Below are 21630 nucleotides of genomic sequence, written 5' to 3' on the forward strand. Positions count from 1 at the left end.
AAAAAATGCTGGGTTAAATATAACCCAGCGCTGGGTTAAAAAGGGACAAACCCAGCTATTGGGTTGTTTTGACCCAGCGTTTGGGTTATTTTGAGTCAAAACAACCCAATAGCTGGGTTTGTCCCTTTTTAACCCAGCGCTGGGTTATATTTAACCCAGCATTTTTTTTAGAGTGTATTCATTTGTTTATGCTAAACCTGTGTAATCCAAAAATGCAATTCAAAAACATACTTCTTATGCCTAAATATTTCCTGAGTGTGAAATAACAATGTATGAATAAGTTTTTGAAATATTTACTTTTTGAAATACAATTTTTTTACAGTAAAGAGAATGAGATGTTCATGCATCACAGTAATGACAATATAGGGAGAAATGTGTGTACACTCTCCAGCATTTTTTAGAGTGTAATTGCCATTGAAATAATGTAAAACAATGCTAAACATATTTTATTATTATATAAATAAAATAATCATCTATAGATCTTATTACACTCTAAAAAATGCTGGGTTAAAATGGACAAACCCAGCTATTGGGTTGTTTTGACCCAGCAGTTGGGTTATTTTGAGTCAAAACAACCCAATAGCTGGGTTTGTCCCTTTTTAACCCAGCATTTTTTAGAGTGTAGGTGACAAAAAAAGCATCAAAACTTGTAAAATGTATCAATTTGAATAGTCTTCATGCTTTCGTCACAGCAGTTGTGTGTCATGCTATACAGTCAGCTGTCACAAGAGCTCATCTCCTCAAATAGCACACAGCTAAAAGTATCACAGTCCATTTTGATATTCCGACTGGCATTAATCCTGATTGCCGGATGTGGAATCCGGCCGCTGTGTGATTTCCCAGATGAGAACTAATCAGAAATGGTTGGGGACAGATAAGGACATTACCTGGATTACAGATCCCCGCGAGGATTGAGGCTTTCGTGTTCAGATGAAGCGCTTCTGCGTTTGACCTGTGCCCTCCATGTATTCAAAACCTCTCCGCCATGACATTTCACCAGACTCTCATCAAAGACGCGAAGCCTGCCGATGCTAAAGTGTTTGTTGCTAATGTCAACACTGTCAAAGCTGCTCAAACAAATGTGATCTGCCCTAAAATGAGCTTGTCATTGTCACACTGCCACCGGTTACTGACTGGATGATAAAACAATTGCCACTATAATTTGGGAATTTTACTGTGCACCGCCTAGAAACAGTATCCTATAATGCTCTCGGTTGTTAAACTTCACATTTTGTCCTCCAAGTTTTCAGTGCATATAAAAATAGGCATACTGCACTTCATACTAAGTGTAGTGAAGTATTACATCGTTCTGAAAGCACCTGTCAAGAGTTCTCATCAATAAAGGCCAAATGAATGCAAGCGCATACTGGCTGCACGACGTGGCCTTGGTGACGGAAAGACATTTGTTTCGTAACTTCGCTGAAAAAGCATCTTTATAAAGCCACTCCTTTCTGGTATAAGAGTGATGAGAATTTGACTTCTAAGTCTCTATTGATGAGAAAAATTAGAAGATGTACTCTAAAACACACTATTAATGCTTATTGACTCAAACGCTAAATAAAAATAACTCCTCATTATCAGTGCGTTCTGGCCTCAGGCTCAACCGTCGTGGCTATGTGTCGTGGGCAATGAGAATTACAATGAATTTAAATTGAGCTCAGACATAGTAAATATTTAACGCACTATGCTGTTGTTACTAAAGAAAAGCCTGCTGAAGGTGACTTTGTGTCTGTGATGAATATCAATGCCTACAGATCCACACATCTACCAAGTGCTTTTCAAAGGTTCAGTCAGGATTACTTTTTCATTATGGATCTAACGTGAATGCTTTGTACAGCCCAAACTTTTTGCTGCGATCGTAATGCAGCAGCTCTTTCAGATCATCAGTTTGTATATACAGTAGACGGGCAAAACCACTCAACACCTGCCGCTGCACGAAGCCTCTGTTCCTCCAGCTGTAGGTCACTATGTCATATATTGTTCATGATCAAAAGCCAGGCCTCTCAAAAGACAAGACACAAGCCACATCCAACCAGCAGCCTTATTTATGGCTTTTATACTTTTATAACTACCCCCAAAAGTCAGTCATTAGGCAGTGATCTTTTACATCAGTATCTAACGCAGGGGTGTCAAAATCATTTTAGGTTGAGGGCCGGATCAGAGAAAATGTCCCCTTATGACTTATTTTAGGAATGTGTGAAAAAAAATGTGTTATCTTTTTGAGATATTTAAAAAAAAAAATTTTTTAATAATGATAAATAGACCGTATTTTTTAGATAGTACCTTGTTTGGTTTAAGCCTGTCATGGATAAATAAATAACATGAAACTAGAACTGCCAGTAGGTGGCGGCAAGTCCTCTTCTTAACGAGTGATTCATTGACTCGTTCATCCAACAGGTTCGTTCTAAATGGCTGATTCATTTAGAAATGTATTTAGAAAGCATATGACTGTTGTCTTTACGAATGGGCCGTTGAATCATTGACTCAAATGATTTGTTCAAAAACACAGATTCATTCAGTAACAAAACACTGCGTTCATCAGAGATGCACAAATCGTCTACACCGGCTTTGTTAAAAACTATTGTTGTTGGCGAAACAGAGCAAAAACAAACAACATTGTCATTAAAATGTAAATCACTTAACACTAACATCTTGTTTGTAGAAACTGTTGTATAAAACCAATTAATTTGCGATCGTGCTGATATTCGGGAAAACAACACTCTTGCTCGAGTGATATTACTTAACTATATTGTGACATAAATCTAAAAACAAGGCATTTTTTGCCTCCATATCTTGAATTATATTATAACTGCATTCTGATAGCCTTCATCCCACAGTGAAAGATGTGTTTTTGTTTGTTTTTTTGCAAAGTTACTTGCAACACAATTAATTACGTGCTGTTAGAGATTCTGGTGCCGCTTTATAATCCAGATAGCACACGTACGTCTGCGAGATGTCTGTTAAAGATCACTTCATCTGGAAAGCAACTGTTGTGTACAAACATCTGATAGACGTCTTTAAGATGTTTTCTAAACGTCTATTTGACATCTGATAGGAAACATCCTGTAGACATACTGCAGATGAGCAAATACTCTAAAAAATACGTCTTGCAGACGTAAATGCAGACGTCAAATAGACATCTCCGTGATGTATGTGTGCTATCAGGGAACGTGCATGCGTTAGGTGTCCCGAGGCATAACATCAACACAAATAAATGAGAAATTTGTTCCACTTGTTCTATAAAATATTGTAGCGAATACACTTTATTTAATTTTCAAAATAATGTTTTATTTGTTATTTCATATTATTGTTCAAATCATCCCGCTTTGGGCAATATGTTTGACACCCCTGATCTAATGCAACATTATTCCAACCAAAACTGAAACATTTAATTTGACATTATACATAGTGCACTTTTTAAAAGCGTACTTAAGTGTAAGAAAAATAGTCATGAAAGTATCTCTCTTCAAGTTCACTAAAGTGGCCTTTTATTTCATTAATATTTTCTCCAAGTACTTTTTTTTAATATATACTCATATAAAAGTTCATACGAGCACACTTCTCTTCAGGGGTCCTAGGCATGTATATACACACAGGGGGTGCTCAAAATATAAAAATCTTGTTTATTTTTCTAGATTTTCATTTTTCAGCGTGGACTCAAGACTTTCAGAGTTCACTGTATATATAAATATATTTTGCATCAGTTGCGCTGTGCATGAGGCTCTCTTGGCTTCTGAAGCTGAGCCTCTGATCAAAAGCAAAGTCACTTCAGTAGCTAAGTGAATGTATTTGTTCATATACAGTCCTCTATAGAAGCAACAGCCAGACAGTATGTTCCAGTTAGACGGCTCCAGGTCAACAGGATTGATGGTGCCATGTGTTCTTCATACGAGGGCTCAGGGGGCGGTCAGTGATGTGTGCGGTTTTCTTCTGACACTCATTGATCTGTCCCTCTTGGTGTCTGATGACTGATCAGTGTGTCAGAAACCCAAGACAACATGAAGTTTCACGGTCACCTTGGGAAACGTTTCTCACTCAACTTTGCTTGTCGAGGATCCACTGAGAGACTCCACTGATGATGTTGTTGTGAACATGAACCTTGTTAACAAACCAAAATAAACCTTGACACAAATTCCCTTGTAAAAAAAAAATCCTAAAGGAATGCTGATCAGATTTTTTGGAAGGGCTCAAATGAGAAGAGAGCATCATTTGAATTGATTTCTGACAAAAAACCTGCATAAACTAAAAAATTATGTTTCGTATTTAATTGTATAAAAAATAATACACAATTACTAATAAAAATATATATATATTATTATATATAAATTATATAACTGGATATGGAAGCTTATTTCCACCATGGAATAAAAAATAAAAAATAAAAAATAAAAAATATATATATATATATATAAAAGTTGTTATGACAGAAGTGCAAGATGTAGTCCAAGAAAGACAATCAGAATTCCAAGATGAAAACTAAAAATTCTAAATAAAAAAGTCAGAATTGCGAGATGTAGACTCACAATTTGTAAGTTTATAACTTGAAATTGCAAGATAAAAAACTTGCAATTCTGAGGGAAAAAATGTAATTGTGAGATATAAACTCTCAATAGCGAGAAAAAAGCCAATTAATTTTTAATTAATTAACAATTAACATAAACGTTGCAATTAATTTGCTAAATTAATGCAATTAATCTTCGACAAATAGATTTTTTTTTCTCTTTTATGTATTTATTTATTATTATTTGTATTTTCCACATGTTTAACAGGCTTGTTGCTTAATAAAAATTGCATCCAACTGCATTAACTGCATTAACTTAATTTTTTTTTTTTGTGGTTATCCAGCCATGTATATTTGATTCAAAAGGAGGATTCTTGTTAAATCCTGTAATGACAGGTTCCAAATTATGGGAGAAATCCTGTTAGTTTTCTTTTAGTCTTTGACAAGAACATCATTAATTGAGGTTTGTTAGTCTCGGGTTCGAGGCAGAAATTGCCAATCGATGCTTGTGAAGAGCAGATCTGACTTCAGAAGCCTATGATGTATCCTGTGAGCCTGGCTCACGAATCAATCAACTGGCACCGGGAAAAGAGATCAGTTAGTCTGAGACACAATCTGGGCCCTTCAACTCAGGAAAATATATTTATAAACACAACTTTTCAGCACAGGTGAAGTTATTCCTCCGGCTACATGCTTCTGTAGCCCTGTGACTATATATCCAGACATGAAACATCAATCCAAATCCTTTGCCTTCCACGCTTTGGCATTCTGTTGTACCCCTCTGCTCTCCCCTGTGGCGGCGTGTTTGTAGATTGAGAATCAGGCAAGAACTGGCTTTGCAACCGGCCGTCGTCTCGTCAGCCAATCAGCACGCAGACCAATGATCTCATTTCGTCTCGTATTTCTGCTCTAGTTGCAGCATTCCCACCAGAGAGTTTGAGTCCCAGGAAACACACTCAAATACAATTCACATACACACGCACAGACTCACACACACACACATGGAGGCGGACAGAGAGATCAAAAGCGAAAAGATGAACGCGTATGGTGCGAGGCTGCGCATGCAAAAGCAGTCTATTGGTTAATTTAGTCAAAGTGTGCACAGCTCGGCACACCTGCACTTCAGTGATTTCACCTCAGACTGAATGACACCTTCTGTGCTACAAGGAGAATATTTCATCAATTTCAAGCCAAGAATCCTTTTACAATTCTGACATCCTCACATCACTTCTATAACAAAGCACATGTGTATTTCATCGCTTGATGTCTTTTAAGACTCAAAAAATTATTTTGGGATGATAAATATGGGTTTGCATAGTTAAAGCACTAATTTTTCGAGCTATATTACAGATACAGTTTACCCAAAAATTAAAATCCAGTCATAATTCCAGAGGTGCAAAGAGTACCTGAAAACCATACTCCATTACAAGTTACCAAAGTCACCACAATTTGAGTAAATGTCTCAGAGTGTCTGCTTTTTCACAATTATTCACAACAGTATCTGCTTTTTCATGGGTTTCAGTCAACATCATCTAAGTTGTTTAAAGGGGTCATATGATGCGATTTCAAGTTTTCCTTTCTCTTTGGAGTGTTACAAGCTGATTGTGCATAGATAAGATCCCTGAAGTTGAAGGCGATTATAAAAGTTTGATAAAATGTTTCATTTGCCGATAAAATATTATATATTTTTACATTACTTGTTACATTTATTTACCCCTTAGCAGATTTTGACACATATATGAAACACTTTGATTCACAACTACTTGCTAATGCACTCACATTGGGATGAAGTACCGGTGTCCATAAGTTTGGGTGAGTAAGGGTTAAGGCTAGAAGGGATACAGCTGTGGCTACTGGGCATGCGCACATCAATATAGTGTAATTTTTGTCTCGCTGAACGACAATAATTAGTGTATTTGCAATATTGTAAAGGTTAGGTTTAGGGTTGGGGTAGGTGTAGACCTTAATAAAACACTATCTAATAGGTACAAAATTGAATTTATTGTTAACTTACGGCTGTAGCTCCACAACCGTGAGGGCAAAACGCACCAACATATAGTACCTTCAGTGCCCTGTAGATGCCGATATCACTTCTTTTGTAGCAGAAATAAATTGCTGCAGAACAAGCTAGGTGCCATGCTAAATGTATTAGTCATCACAAATGTATTGAAATAAAGAGTACATATGTGACCCTGGAGCACAAAAGCAGTCAATTTTTCGAAATTGAGATTTATACATCATCTGAAAGCTGAATAAATAAGCTTTCCATTGATGTATGGTTTGTTACAATATTTGCCGAGATACAACTATTTGAAAATCTGGAATCTGAGGGTACAAAAAAATCTAAATATTGAGAAAATCATCTTTAAAGTTGTCCAAATGAAGTTCTTAGCAATGCATATTACTAATCAAAAATTAAGTTTTGATATATTTACAGTAGGAAATTTACAAAATATCTTCATGAAACATGATCTTTACTTAATATCCTAATGATTTTTGGCATAAAAGAAAAATGTATAATTTTGACCCATACAATGTATTTTTGGATATTGCTACAAATATACCCCAGCGACTTAAGACTGCTTTTGTGCTCCAGGGTCACATATATGTGCACAGACTGGCTAGTTGTGATGTCATTACCAGCCAAAAGCTTGGGTAATAATAATGAATATTAATTAGGTCATGCTGATGTTGCTAGGTAACCTTCCTGGTCCATCTGGTCTCGTAACCTAATTAAAACTGATTCAATTTCAGCAAATCATTTGGGTGCACGTCACTATCTAATTCATAATTATGAACTGCGCATTTACCTTAGGATAAGATTTCTATGAATATGTTTGATGATGCTGTTTATGTCAGACCAGCTTCATGATCGCACAGATAGTACATGAGCATATGAACAGTACATTTTATTTTTTTGATAAATAAATTGTCTTTTTTAAAAGTGCATATTTATACGTCTATGTATATAGGTCTATATAATGTTTTGGACAATGTTCTCAACCCAGTATAACTCAAGTGTACATTTAATATGTATATTTTTTTCTAATCATAAAGCTTTTTAGATCAGCAGATTTAAATTTAAGAGAAGGTTAGGTATACTGGGTTGTTTACGGGCAAAACAACAACAACATGACCTTTTCCAGGCTATCAGGTAACATAAACATGCTATATTACGGTATAAAAATTATAAGAAATATTCCAGATGAAGTGGACTTGATGTTTTGTAGCATTAAGAGGCAGTCCGTGTGTTTTACATTACAGATTATTGCATTTTCTATAGATAGATAGATAGATAGATTTTAATAAATAGTGCAGTGAAATACTGCATTGGAGCATTACTCCAGGGTAATGTGCACGTGTGTGTGTGTGTGTGTGTGTGCGCGCGTGTGTGTATGTGTGTAAAAGATCCAGTTCCCCCAACATAGATGTTGCTCACCTTACATAAAGAGAGGTCAGGGTCAAACAGAAACATCACATGCTGCGAAATTCGCAGAAACCTCCAGGCACAAAAGCACCAAGGCCTCCTTTTATACTGTGATTCAGAAACACACAGGTCAAAGTTCAAAGACAGAGAAACTCTGGATACCTTGATGCTTGAAGAAACTGAAGCATCCACAGTCAAACCACAGATAATCATACAAATGATATGCATATAATAAATTAGATATTTTTAATAAAGTATACTTGGCCTTTTACATATCATTAGAGAAATTGCTCTTTAGCTTTGTAACACATGTTCTTGGTGGTTTCGTGATAAAACTCTTACAATCATGCAATGAGTGATTGCATTTCTGTTCTGTTCAACCAGATCAACTATTCACTGAAAAAATTCGGACACAAGTGGGCATGGCTACATGCCAAGGACAAGGGTGAACATTAATATTTTCAGTGAATAGCTATTTAAATTTTTGTCTGTTCCTTACACAAAAGTATCATACGACTTCAGAAGACCTTTCTTAAGCTGAAAGCTTCGGTCCTTGTGTGAAAAAATGACCAGTTCATTCTTCAAAGTGTCTCTTTTTAAGTTCCACAGAAAGAAAGAAAGTCAAACAGGTTTGAAACGACGTGAGAGAGAGTAAATGACAGAATCTTTTATGACATTGGCCTAATTAGGAGTCGAGACGTGTGTCGCTCTTGTACTGCAGGAGGTACTAGCAAATCACAGAGTCGGTGGTAGGTGTCTCGACTCATTCACATATTTTGACACCAGTCTGTCTCTCTCCACCGTCGTTGCTCCCACCAGCCCTGCGGTAATGAGATCAACAAAACCCGCCGCTTCTGTCGACTGCAGTTCACTAATAATTGTCAGGCGTTATATGTCTCCAGTCGCTAATAGTGTTTTGGTCAGAAACTGCCGGCATCTCTGTTTGTTATTTACAATCTCGAGTCGAGACCCCTGAAGATTGAAGATTTATTCAGTGCACAAGAACCAAAATTTAAGCAATTTAATCCCTGCATTTAAATGTGATTGTCACTCCCACAGTGCTGATGTGACCAAAGTTAATGTTAGCTCTGTGCCAAATATCTACATTCTCATTATCTGCAATAAAATAGTGAAAAACTGGAGTCCCCACATCATGAGGGCTGTGACAGCAGAGCAAGACGTGTCCACAGTCTGTTTTACTCTTTTCTCACTCTGCTGTACAGTCATAAATGATCTCATTTTAACATATTACCGAGAATTCTAGGTGGTTTCGTACCTGCAGAGGATCTGTTTGACGCTCAGAGACTAAGATGCTGCAGGAAATGAGAGTGAGGACAATGAGGAACATGGAGAAGTTTTATGAGTTTTGTACACTACTGTTAAAAAATTTGGGGTTGGTTAGATTTTTTTTTTCACCAAGGCTGCATTTATTTAGTTGAAACTGTAATATTGTATTACAATTTAAAACAACTGTTGTCTATTTGAATATATTTTCATTGTAATTTATTGCCTCTCTGTCCCTCGGAGTGCCAGTATTGGCAGGTGTTGGCCAACCCCTGTTATAGGCTATAGTATGTGTTTTATCAATTTTAGTAGCATGCACCAACTGTTTTTATGACCTTCTTGCCAGCCTCAAAGGAGGAGTAGTGGATGAATCCGTATCCCTTGAGTTATTCTCATCACCAACAACCTCGATATACATGCACCTGAAATTCATATACACATCGATTATGCACCTTATTGATAAATGTAGCTCAACTGCATCCTTCATCTTGCAGGACAGGACCTCACTGAAGAAGGAGGTTGTGTCATAAGTGACACCGCTGTCAATGCTCTCGGCCAGACCCTTGATGAAAATGTTTCTAGTAGGGGTACCATCACGCTGAGAGCGCATGATCTTTATTGGTTTGCCCAGGTCTGGAAGATGAGAGGGTGCCCTGGGCATATTCAGCAGAAAGAGAGGTTTAATAACACACGATAAAAGATAAAAGTCAGTTGATTGATTGGCTTTCATAACAGTTGCTTTCAAATGACTTTTTACATTGTTTCCAGTCTGTCACTGATAGACAGTCAGTGCATGGATCTGATCAAATTCACTTGCCAATATCTTGAAATATTACTAACCATACTCTCTTAAAAATAAGTAAAGCTTTCACAGCAAAAAGACATGTGAACCATGACCTGAAGGTGGACGTTTTTGCAATTGTACTAAAAGGCCTTTTACTTGCTAAAAAAAAATACTATCAATATAACAGAAGGCATGCAGTAGATTGTGTGCAACAGGTTGTTCAGCAAACTTTTGATCATGTTGATAATTTAGAGGTTTTAGAATTTTGCATATCAAATATGATACAGTTTTTATAGCTTTATATACTCTGACAGTATTTTCATCCCCAGTTTAGTTGTTGGATAGGACTAGCGGGAGTGTTGCTTTTTGTTATGTACTAAACTTCTCTTTGCACGTTCTTTTCTGTAACATGATGATTCATTTAGTGCACACTTTCAGTTTCCTCACCCTCACCGTTGTGTTTTAGGTTTCAGCCCAGAAGCTCTATAATGTGAAAGATCTCTCACGTGTTGGAGCCGCACGGTCTCAGAAAAGCCATTCTGTGTTTGGCTGTAAAAATCTAATTGCTGAGAGGCTCTGCATCTGGTGGTCCCACCAGTCTCCTCACCACTTACGACTTAACACTGGAATGAACTCTTCTCTGAAACCCACTATCAAAGATACGACTGCAACATTCAGATGACATAAAAGCTTTAGAATACCGACAGCGGTCAGTGGGTTCATTCCCTTTAGCTGTACATGAGCTCAAGGCTGTGCAGTATTTAAGAATAATATTTTGAAAAAGTTTTTTTTTTGCATGTCATTATTTTTGTGACTATTAAGGTGTGGTCACATTAGTGAAATTTCAAAAAAGTTAATTTTTTATTGTCAATAGTGACGTATGAAGCACGGTTCACACAGAAGTCACTTTCAAACCAAGCAGTTTTCTGTTAGTCATTGAGGCGAATTTGCATGACCAGCTTGAAAAACTGCAAAAATCTGTGCAGTGAAACTCCCAATGTAAAAAAAAAAAAAACTTAAAAAAATTTGATTCATCAGAAAAAAAATAGGTTACACTTTATTTCGATAGTCCACTTTAGACATTCTATTAACTACAAGTAACTTTGTAACTACATGTCAACTACATGTCAACTAATTCTATATTAATCATTATTTTCATTTCTAATGATTAATATTATAATTATTCATAATATTATTAATTTATATATTTTTGAATGTATTTAATATAAATTTATTAATAACTTTGACCATTTGTTCTGGACGGGCTTTGTCGCATTCACGCAAAGTACAGATTATACTGAAGATTCATAGAGAATTGTGAACTGATCTGACATGATCTGAAGAGAGCTAGTTTTCTTTTTTTCAGAGCTGATCAAACAAATCTTTGGCCTGCGTTTCATTATACTGTATGGAGATGTAATGCATAATATCAGAAGCAAATCCGCTGCACAATTCATAGCTTGTCAGATGTTATGGATCCTCATCTTGTGATGGAGTAGAGCAGAACGCACATTCGGTTTTACTTCAAAGGAATGAACCATGTGCCTCTTTTGTGGTCTAGTGAGTGAGCTTTGATTGGCTGCTTGGTTTTAGCTCTGAATATTGCCAATGACAAAGGGACAGATCACTTATTACATGCATTTAACATTACACATGTTATTATATGTCTACCATTTCCATTAGTTTGAACATTTTCATTCTTTACAGAGCATTTGGGGCTGCCTCAAAGACTCATGAAAGATTGTGACGGATGCTGTAGAAATAACACAAAGTAACCTTTGTGTGACCTTTAATTGCCATTTATTTTCTCCGCTTTAAATTCAGTGACATTCTGTATGGATAGAGTGACAGACATAGAGTGATTTTACATCAAATATGCGAATTTCTGATTTTCTGCAAAGTTCTGTGAAGTTGTATAGCTTTGTAGCTTATTACAATGTACACTATATGCAATTTCACTATTAAATTTCAACAAAATGTTCCAGAAAGAAAAAAAAAAGCAAGGCAGAATGCAACCTTGATCTAAATAGAAATTCTGTCCAAAGGCGTTAGCTGTATTTTATGTGATTGTAAAAAATAATTTCACTTTATGCATGGTTTCAGCTGATGGTGGAACTGTCTCGATAATTACAGCAGCAACACGTATCAGGATAAGGCTATGTGGAAAATTGTTGATACAGTGTAAACATGTTATGTAACATCAGCTGTAATGTGAAAGCATTGCTGCATCTGGCTCTACAATTATTTTAGACCGTATATTTGCACATCTCAAGTCTTAACCATTGAGGAACATCATAAAATGAAACAGAGGGACCATAAATCTGTTACATCTCAATGTCATGCACGGTTTCATGTCAAGCTTTATTCGGGATTGTGTTGACCTCTTGTGGTAGGAAATAGAAACGCATACATTCATATTCATAGACATGCCAGATATTGGAGAAAAATAAATGGCGTAATAGTCATTCATAGGCTTATATATATTATGTGTAATGTATGCAAAGTTGTATTTCATTAATGTCATCTCTGAATTGTTTGCAATAAAAAAATTAATTAAAAAAAATACAGCAAAAAATATATATATATATATTATAGCAATTAATATAATTAGATACATTTATCTTCAAAATATCTTCCACCGAAGAAAGTCACACATACGACATGAGAGTGAGTAAATTATGACAGAATTTCACATTTTTATGATGAACTAGCTATACCTCGTTAATGGTATCAACATCCAACACAGTTATTAAAATGATATAACTTCACCAACATCATTGAGAAACTATGAAACGCCGCGGATAACGCTCAAAATGAAAAACGCAACAAATTATTAATCGAATGTAAAAGAATAATGTATATACCATATGAAAATGTACGTTGTTTGATGAAGCCGAGATGTAATTTTAATGAGAGGTTTTTGCCGATGGCTGAGATGCAGCTGACTTGGTCGTCATGGAAACGAAGTTCACGAGCACCGCTATGCAAATATTTCGTCCCTTAAAGGGATAGTTCACCCAAAAATGTTTCTTTCTTATGTTGAACACAAAAGAAGATATTTTGAAGATTGCTGGTAATCAAACAGTTGGTGGTTGCCATTGACTTCCATAGTATTTTTTTTCCTACTATGGAAGTCAATGGCAACCACCAACTGTTTGATTACCAGCAATCTTCAAAATATCTTCTTTTGTGTTCAACATAAGAAAGCAACACATACAGGTTTGGAACGACATGAGGGTGAGTAAATGATGACAGAATTTTCATTTTTGGGTGAACTATCCCTTTAAGAGGCTGAACAGTGAATTTACAATGGCAGTGAATTTAACTGGATTTACACATAGGCTAGACATATAAAGAGCTGCAAAAAGGGAAAAAAATCTTAAGAGGATTTTTTTTTTTTTTTTCAAAAAGCGGCTACCACATTGCGCATGCGCACATAGTGTATCAAGTAGTGCGTCAACTGAAGGAGAGGCTGTGGGCAACATCGTCCTCTTTGCATCAGAGTGCTGCAGAAACTCGGTGACACCTGCGAATGGCCTTACAAATGTCAACACGGTCAACAACTGATTTAAACTAATCATTAGAGAAAATCAAAACGGCAAGAATTGATTCCTCTTGACTTGACGACATGAGACATGGCCTGATGTGTGTTCTGCAGAATCCAAAACGAGGAGCAATTTGATTCTCAGACTCTTTATGTCCAGACTCTGCCAACAATGTCCTCACTAAGTGGGAAACATTATTTAAGAACATTACAGTAGAACAGACTGTGCTGTGCTGGACGTATAGTGGATGTCATGGACTCATCTGATGGTGGCATCAAAAACTGAATTTGTACTTATGCATATTTATATAAACAAAATGTACAGCGAAAAAGAAAGTGCATAAAAATGTCATGTGTATAAAAAAGTGAAAAGCACAATAAATCTACATTTTGCCTCGAAGACATGAAATTTGTATGAGAAAAAATTAAATAACTCTTAAAAATACAGGTAGGCCTAATAATTTGTTGGATCACCAAACAATATTCTAAAATCTGAATCATTAAGGTCATCTGTCATGTAAATTCTATATTTTCAATTTAAAATGGCAACGTGACGAAAAAGTTGAGCAGTTTGTGTAATTGGATTACTGTTGGTCGTTTAACAGTTCTACACACACACACACACACACACACAACGTATTTTTAGGCTGGTTCGCCTCAGTGCATTCCAATGCAATGCTTCAGTTTTAACCATAACAGTGAAAGAGTTCAAGGTAAGAATCCATTACAAACTTTTCAGTTTTCACAACAAATGTCTTTCCTATTTTAAAGAAGTCAATGCATTCCAGAAGGTGGTAAAAAATAAAGAAATAGCAAATATCAAAGTGGCTGACTGCGCCCCAGTGCACAAAGCAAAGCCCATAAAGACATGGTTGGATGAGTTTGGTGTGGAAGAACTCGACTGGAGCCCTGACCTCATCCCCATCAAACACCTTTGGGATGAACTGGAACGTAGATTGTGGTCCAACATCAGTGCCTGACCTCACAAATGCTCTTCTGGATGAATGGGCAAAAATTCCCACAGAAACACTCCCAAATCCTGTGGAAAGCCTTCCCAGAAGAGGAAGCTGTTATAGCTAAAGAGGTACCAATGTATTTAGGATGCGATGTCATTAAAGTCCCTGTTGGTGTAATGGTCAGGTGTCCCAATTAAAGACTTAATTGGGTGTCCCAGTTAAGCATTAAAGACATAAAAAATGAATTAGAAAAAAAAGGAAAGAAGACTTATATGCAATAATGTTGTAAAATTTGTATCCTGAATCAATTTTGGTCATCTATCACTTTGAAGTCACTAATCATCTATGGTCCAATTTAATTTATATGCAATTGTGGGTTATTTGTTAAATAATTTAAAAGTTATGATGTTTTAGTGGAACATCCTGCTTCTTATCCTCTCACAAAATGCATGCTTTTCCTTGTAGTTATTTGAAGGATTTAATTTGAATTATTAACAGCAATCATATACAGTATGTGTGACTTCAAGAGAGCTAACATTCATCTGCGTTGTACTTTATTCTGTTTCTTCATCTCTTACATATTCTTTCATATAAATTGATTTCTCTCCTCTCTCTCTCGATTATTAATTTGATATATAATCAATTTATCATTCATTTACTTAATTACCCTTCTTTGCTTAGTGCTAAAGTATTCTTCAGTTTTTTATGCGTATGGTAGCATACACACACAGTTGAACACACAGCTTTTGGACTCCGGGCATGTGCACAGTAGAGCCCAAGTGCTGCCCTTTTGGCTTCTGACTAGATAAGTGCACTTTTTGCATGACATTTTATTTTTTTTATTTTTTTATTTTTTCATTTTATATTTAAGTTTTTATTTTGAATTAGGCCCATGGCATCAATTTTGAATTAAGTGTGTGTCAGAAAACTGCATTTTACAGACCTTAGTCAGGGTAGGGCCATATTTAATTTTTGACAGGAATGAAATGAAGCTGTGAGGGACAGAAGTACACTCTAAAAAATGCTGGGTTAAAAAGGGACAAACCCAGCTATTGGGTTGTTTTGACCCAGCGGTTGGATTGTTTTGACCCAGCGGTTGGGTTGTTTTGACCCAGCGGTTGGATTGTTTTGACCCAGCGGTTGGGTTGTTTTGACCCAGCGGTTGGATTGTTTTGACCCAGCGGTTGGGTTGTTTTGACCCAGCGGTTGGATTGTTTTGACCCAGCGGTTGGGTTGTTTTGACCCAGCGGTTGGATTGTTTTGACCCAGCGGTTGGGTTGTTTTGACCCAGCGGTTGGGTTCAAAACAACCCAACCGCTGGGTCAAAACAACCCAATAGCTGGGTTTGTCCCTTTTTAACCCAGCGCTGGGTTATATTTAACCCAGCATTTTTTAGAGTGTACAGTGTGTTCAATGGATTGTACTGTTATTCAGCCTTTTTGAAAAAAAAAAAAAGTTTACTAGACAAAAACTCCATAAAACTGTTTTAAAATTTCTCTTTTTTTTAATTTTTATTATTAACAAGAAAATAAATGGCCTTTTGTCACTTGAACAGCTGCCCACCAAAATGTCTGTGCACGGCCCTGCTGTGCTGGCGATCAACAAAAGGACAGTTTTTATTCATGTCAGAATTACAACAACTTAAATCTACACCACATACATCATTACAGACCAAAATGCATGCCAATATTAGACCACAGATCTGAAATTAACTGGGGATGGGGGCAGAAATGTTAGCAAATTGGACAATAATGCCCCTGCACAACAAAACTAAACTTATTACAGCTGTTGCGAATAATTAAAGTGAAAAATAAATGTAAGGTGTCGCTTGCGGCAATTAAATTTAGACCTGCTCATGCTGCATCATATTTCTTTTTACACATTTTTACAGCACATTATAACCAATCACACACGATTCCGTTGAGCTTATGAATGCAGTGGCCAATCAGAAGCGTTCTGATTAATTATCGCAGAAGCTGAAACACCAGAAATTATACTGCAAAATTCAGAAACAAACTTGACAAGATACAGGACAGGTTCATACTTTCATGCATTTACACAAAAACTGAAATTCATTACCTCACAAGGTGAATTTTAATTCAATGAATATTAATAACTTTGTATAATTCATATTAATTACATTACGTGTCATTTTAATTCAGTGTAATGACATGACACCTAATTTAATGGCTGAAAGGAAAATCCCAAAATTAAGATCTAGTCACATAAATATGATTTGAATAAAACTATCTTTTGGCTCATTCTGGCTTTTGGCTCATTTCTCCCTTTAGGTCGAGAAGTCAGTGGTGACTGGACTGAAGACCTATCACTGGATGAACCTATCAGTGGTCACCTTGAAACTCCAGTCCATGTTACACCTGACTTGAGTGCTGACCATAGACTGTATAAAAACATGGACGTAGTGTCCGTGACGTCACAAGTAGGTTTCTGAAGAGCGTTTTTGAAGCCTAAAGTGGGTGGAGCCGGCCGTCGCCATCTTGGCAGCGCGTCACTCCCGGATAATCGAAAATGGGCAAAGAGGCGGGAGCTGGTTGCTGAAACCACGCCCACCTAGCTCGATGCCGGTGACAGCAGCGGCAATCCACCTGTCACTCAAGTGGCCACGCCCTTAATTATGCAGAACTTTAAGGCTTAATATAATTTAAACGGATGAGTTATAAAAAAATTCACCCCCCTCACAGTTGTCATGAAGGGCAAAATTAGCTATATAGACCAAAACCACTTTTTGTACCAGGCTGTAAACATGTTTTTTTCTGCTGTAAAGTTGGGCATTTTAACATGAGGGGCGCTTCTCAATTCTTATTTGTGCATCCTCGTTTCCTTTCCTTGCTTCCTTTCCTCGCGTCTTAGCTCCACCCCTTCAGGATGCGAGGGAAGGACGCAAGGAAAAGACGGGAGGACGGAGGAGTTGAATCAAGTGAAATGATATACCCTCGCTCCCTTTAGTGTCACTTCAAAGCATCATCAGCTGCGCTAAAGGGATCTGCCTTTATGTTGTTAAAGTTTGTTATTTAAGACATTCATAATAAATATTAATAAAGCAAGATGCCCTGTTTGAAATATATGGCATGTATGGTTTATTTAAACCATAAAATATAAATTAAAATTATTACGACAGATGTGAAGGGGGAGGAGAATGTATACGTGCGTCAGGTTTTTCGATGAAAAACACTTCGGCAAAGGATACACCTGTGTATCCTCGCTCATAGCTCCTCAGGAAGCCTCCTCATTCCTCGTCTCCTCACGGTGCAATTAGAGAATTGAGATGTCCTGCAAGATGGCTGAGCTCGATCGGTTTCCGGGTCATAGGATGGAGGACAGAGAAGCGAGGAAACGAGGAGGGATATTGAGAAGCACCCGGGGAGTCTATGGGACGGACTCCCTTTTGGAGCCAGCCTCTAGTGGCCAGTCGATGAATTGCAGTTTTAGTCACTTCCGTGTTGGTTTCACGAGAGAGACTGGAAGGTTGCCGCTTGGTGCTGACATCCCAAAAGCTACAGTCTGCGCCACGCCCGACTGAAATAATAAGCTACAATCTATGCCACTGATGTCCCGCATGCTACAGTCTATGCCCTGTCCGACTGTAGTGATTACGTCCCCCAAGCTACAGTCTGTGTCACGTCCGATGGCGTCCCTGCAGCTTTTCTCTCAGCCACATCCAACTGTATTGATGGCAGCCACTGCACCTTATTTCTCGGCCATGTAGAGTTGACGCCCTCCAAGCTTCAGTCCGTTTTGTAGCTGACTTGAGTCTCGAGCTCCAGCCTACATCACACTGTAGAGTCAAAGTCCCCCGAGCTACAGTCAGTGCTGTGCCCAGCTGTAGTGTTGATGTCCCCCAAGCCTCAGTCTGTCGGACAGAGGACACTGTGTCATCTCAGGCGAGAGAGCTGGAGGACAATGAGACAATTATTATTGGCAAGTTTGCTACCATAACCCTAACATAACCCAACACAGACACTCTTTAATCCACAGTTCAATTAATTTTTGCTTTAATTTGACTTTAAAATAATTTTTTTTAAGGGTAGTTCATAACTAACATGGTAATGTTTTTTTTTTAATAGTTGAAGATGAAATAAGTTATGTCACTGATTGACATTTTATGACAACACCTGTTATTTTATTTTTTTTACAGACATCAATTCATGCCGTTATGAAATCGGCACTCAGCTGGGCGAAGGAGGCTTTGGAACCGTTTATGCAGCGACTCGTTTGGACAATGGCCTTCAGGTATCAATTTGTATTACTTACAATATGTATCTAGCTAATCATTTCTGTCCTGTTATACTAGTCTCACTCTCTTCTCTGCAAGCACTTGTGTTTCATATATGAACTATTTAGAGCACTTGACATGTCAGACCTGTTTAGGCATGCTCTACTGCTATTTAAATTCATGAAAATGTATGTTCAGGGTTAATGATTGAAATGTTATGAACTCTGCACACAAATGAACTGTCAATCTTACCCAGATCCTTTTGTTGTTGTTGTTGTTTTCTTGATACGGTGGCAGTAAAACTCGCCTCCAGCAGGAACACGAAATTCATCAGCATTGTAAGTAGGCTGCAGTTCTCTCTGTTTCTTCTCTGAAGTCACTGTTAATTAATCATAGACTACAAATGATTTTCAGTATACAAACTGCCAGGACTTGTTTAAATCCTATCAGCATCTCCCCATTATAACAACTGTCTTTCTTCTATAGGATGGTTATTCCAACTGCCTTCCACTGGAGGTCGCTCTGCAAATTCTTGCAAATCAAGGCCCCAGGGTTCCTGAAATCATCCAGCTTCTGGACTGGTAGGTGGAGCCTAACCACTACATTTTGGTCCTAGAGCGACCCATGCCCTGTCAGTCCTTATATGAATATATAAAGTGCTACAAGGGCACCATTGAAGAGGACGCGGCACGGGTTATCATGCGCCAGGCAACACTTGCATCTCAAACGTGTATTGATATCAAGCTGGAAATCTTGCTGATTAACACAGACACCCTCGAAGTCAAATGGATTGACTTCAGATGCAGTGCAATCCTTACAAACACGGGTTACACGTCCTTTGCTGGTATATATGATCCCTCAAAGCTGTAAAGTGGGTCTCAAACTCTGGTAATGAGTGAGTCAGGCTCTCATGAAGCATCATGGAATGGTATCCACGTTTGTAAATCAAATAACATCAAATAATTTCATGCATGATAATGGATATCTAGTTAAAATGCCGTGTTAATGCAAACTTACAAATCAGACAAAATTTCTTTCCCCCAGGCACAGAAGAGTACTGCCCTCCCGGCAAGTACCACGGGGAACCGGCGACGGTGTGGTCACTTGGGATACTCTTGTTTGTAATCCTCTTCTGGAAATTTCCAAGGAGACGAGACCTTTGCAAGATCAATGATAAAATCTGGACCAAAGATGGCTTGTCGCAAGGTGAGGTCTTCATTCCAGCAAAGAACAATTCTAAAATCTTCTCATTCTAAATCTTACTAGATAGAACAAAGATATGAGGCAGAAAAAGCAACTTTTGAGTCTAGTGGTTTAATTAAGAATGTCATTTTGATAATTTGACTGTCAATCAGAAAGAGCATGTGTGAAGTTAAAGGTAATAATCAGACATCTCTCTCAAATCTAGCGCTGTCACCTTGTGTTGACATTGTGAAACTGAATGATTTGTAAATTATGCTTGGTGGGCCACATATTATACGTTTCAATAGTTGCGGGCCGTTTGAAATTCATCCACGGGCTGGACTTTGGACACCCCTGCCTTATCATATCTGATATTTTAAGAGACGTAGTGACTTGATTGTATGTTTTGAGTGTTTTTGCTCTATATTTCACCAATAATAATGTCCAAATAAAGCAGAGCATCTCCCAGCACCATTCAGCATTTTTGAAATAAGGTGAAATCACAGTTTGTTAATATAAAAAAATATATATTTTAAAAATACAGAAACAAAATTATTTTTAAGATTCTGAAAGCACTGAAGGAGATCCCATAATAATGTAATATAGATTTAGAGTAGTATCAACAAATGACATTTTATTATATGATATGATTAATACACTCTCAGAAAAAAAGGTACAGAAGCTGTCACTGGGGTGGTACCTTTTCAAAAGGCACACCTTTGTACCTAAAGAGTCCATATTGGTACCGTAAAGGTACAAATTAGTATGTAAAGTGTACACATTAGTACCTAAAAGGTACAAAAGTGTACCTTTTGAAAAGGTACTGCCCCAGTGACAGCTTCTGTACCTTTTTTTTCTGAGAGTGTATTAAATAGGATGGTTTCATTATAAAAATGGTGATTATCTCTAAGATGGACACCCAACTTAATATATGATATTTAGCACCTAGATACGACCTCTACAGCCCTGAATGTCAGCAGAGACCATGTCAACTAAATGCGCCCCAGAGACAGATCACCTGTGAAGACCTCGTCACCTCATCGGCACAAGACCACAGGTACCAGTCAAGTCCTCTGCACAATCTGACCTGTGCTGCAGCCTGGAATTAAACCACGCCATGCTAGTTTTGTCTGGCCAGAGGAGAACTGGCCCCCCCAACTGAGCCTGGTTTCTCCCAAGGATTTTTCTCCATTTTCTCTCCACTGTTGCCTTTGGCTTGCTTAGTTGGGGATGCTTGACTGATTGCACAGACACTACTGGAAGAGAGCTGAACTGGATGATGATGAACTGAATCATCAATGAACTGACTTTAGCTGGAAAATGACTCTTATTGTCTTCTTGCTTTATTGACAAACTATTTTCCTGTTTGACGCTGCTTTGACACAATCAGTATTGTATAAAGCGTTATACAAATAAAGTTGACTTGACTTTAATTAACCATCTGAATCTAACCATGCCATGTCAACAAACGGAAAAGTCAGCCAGCTATTTATTATCATGTTAACAATTGTGCAACAGCAGGGGCGCTTTTTACCCCAAATACCATACTTTTACATATTATTCCCTTATTATTTAATTACCTTAAACAAAACTGAAAATCATTAATAAGACCTAGCTTTGTCTCAAAAAATATATTCAATAATTTTAGCGACTCTCATTTGCTACTTAAATCTACAATATATATATATATATATATATATATATATATATATGCAAGA

General features: G+C 37.3%; 1 pseudogene; it reads left to right on the top strand.

The window, feature by feature from the left end:
• The first annotated feature begins 17382 nt into the window (after positions 1–17382).
• LOC107713941 (serine/threonine-protein kinase pim-3-like) lies at positions 17383–19986 on the top strand (annotated as a pseudogene).
• Positions 19987–21630: the final 1644 nt, after the last annotated feature.

This window comes from Sinocyclocheilus rhinocerous, unplaced genomic scaffold (assembly GCF_001515625.1).
Source record: "Sinocyclocheilus rhinocerous isolate Xijiao unplaced genomic scaffold, SAMN03320098_v1.1 scaffold1140, whole genome shotgun sequence".
Lineage (NCBI taxonomy): Eukaryota > Metazoa > Chordata > Actinopteri > Cypriniformes > Cyprinidae > Sinocyclocheilus > Sinocyclocheilus rhinocerous.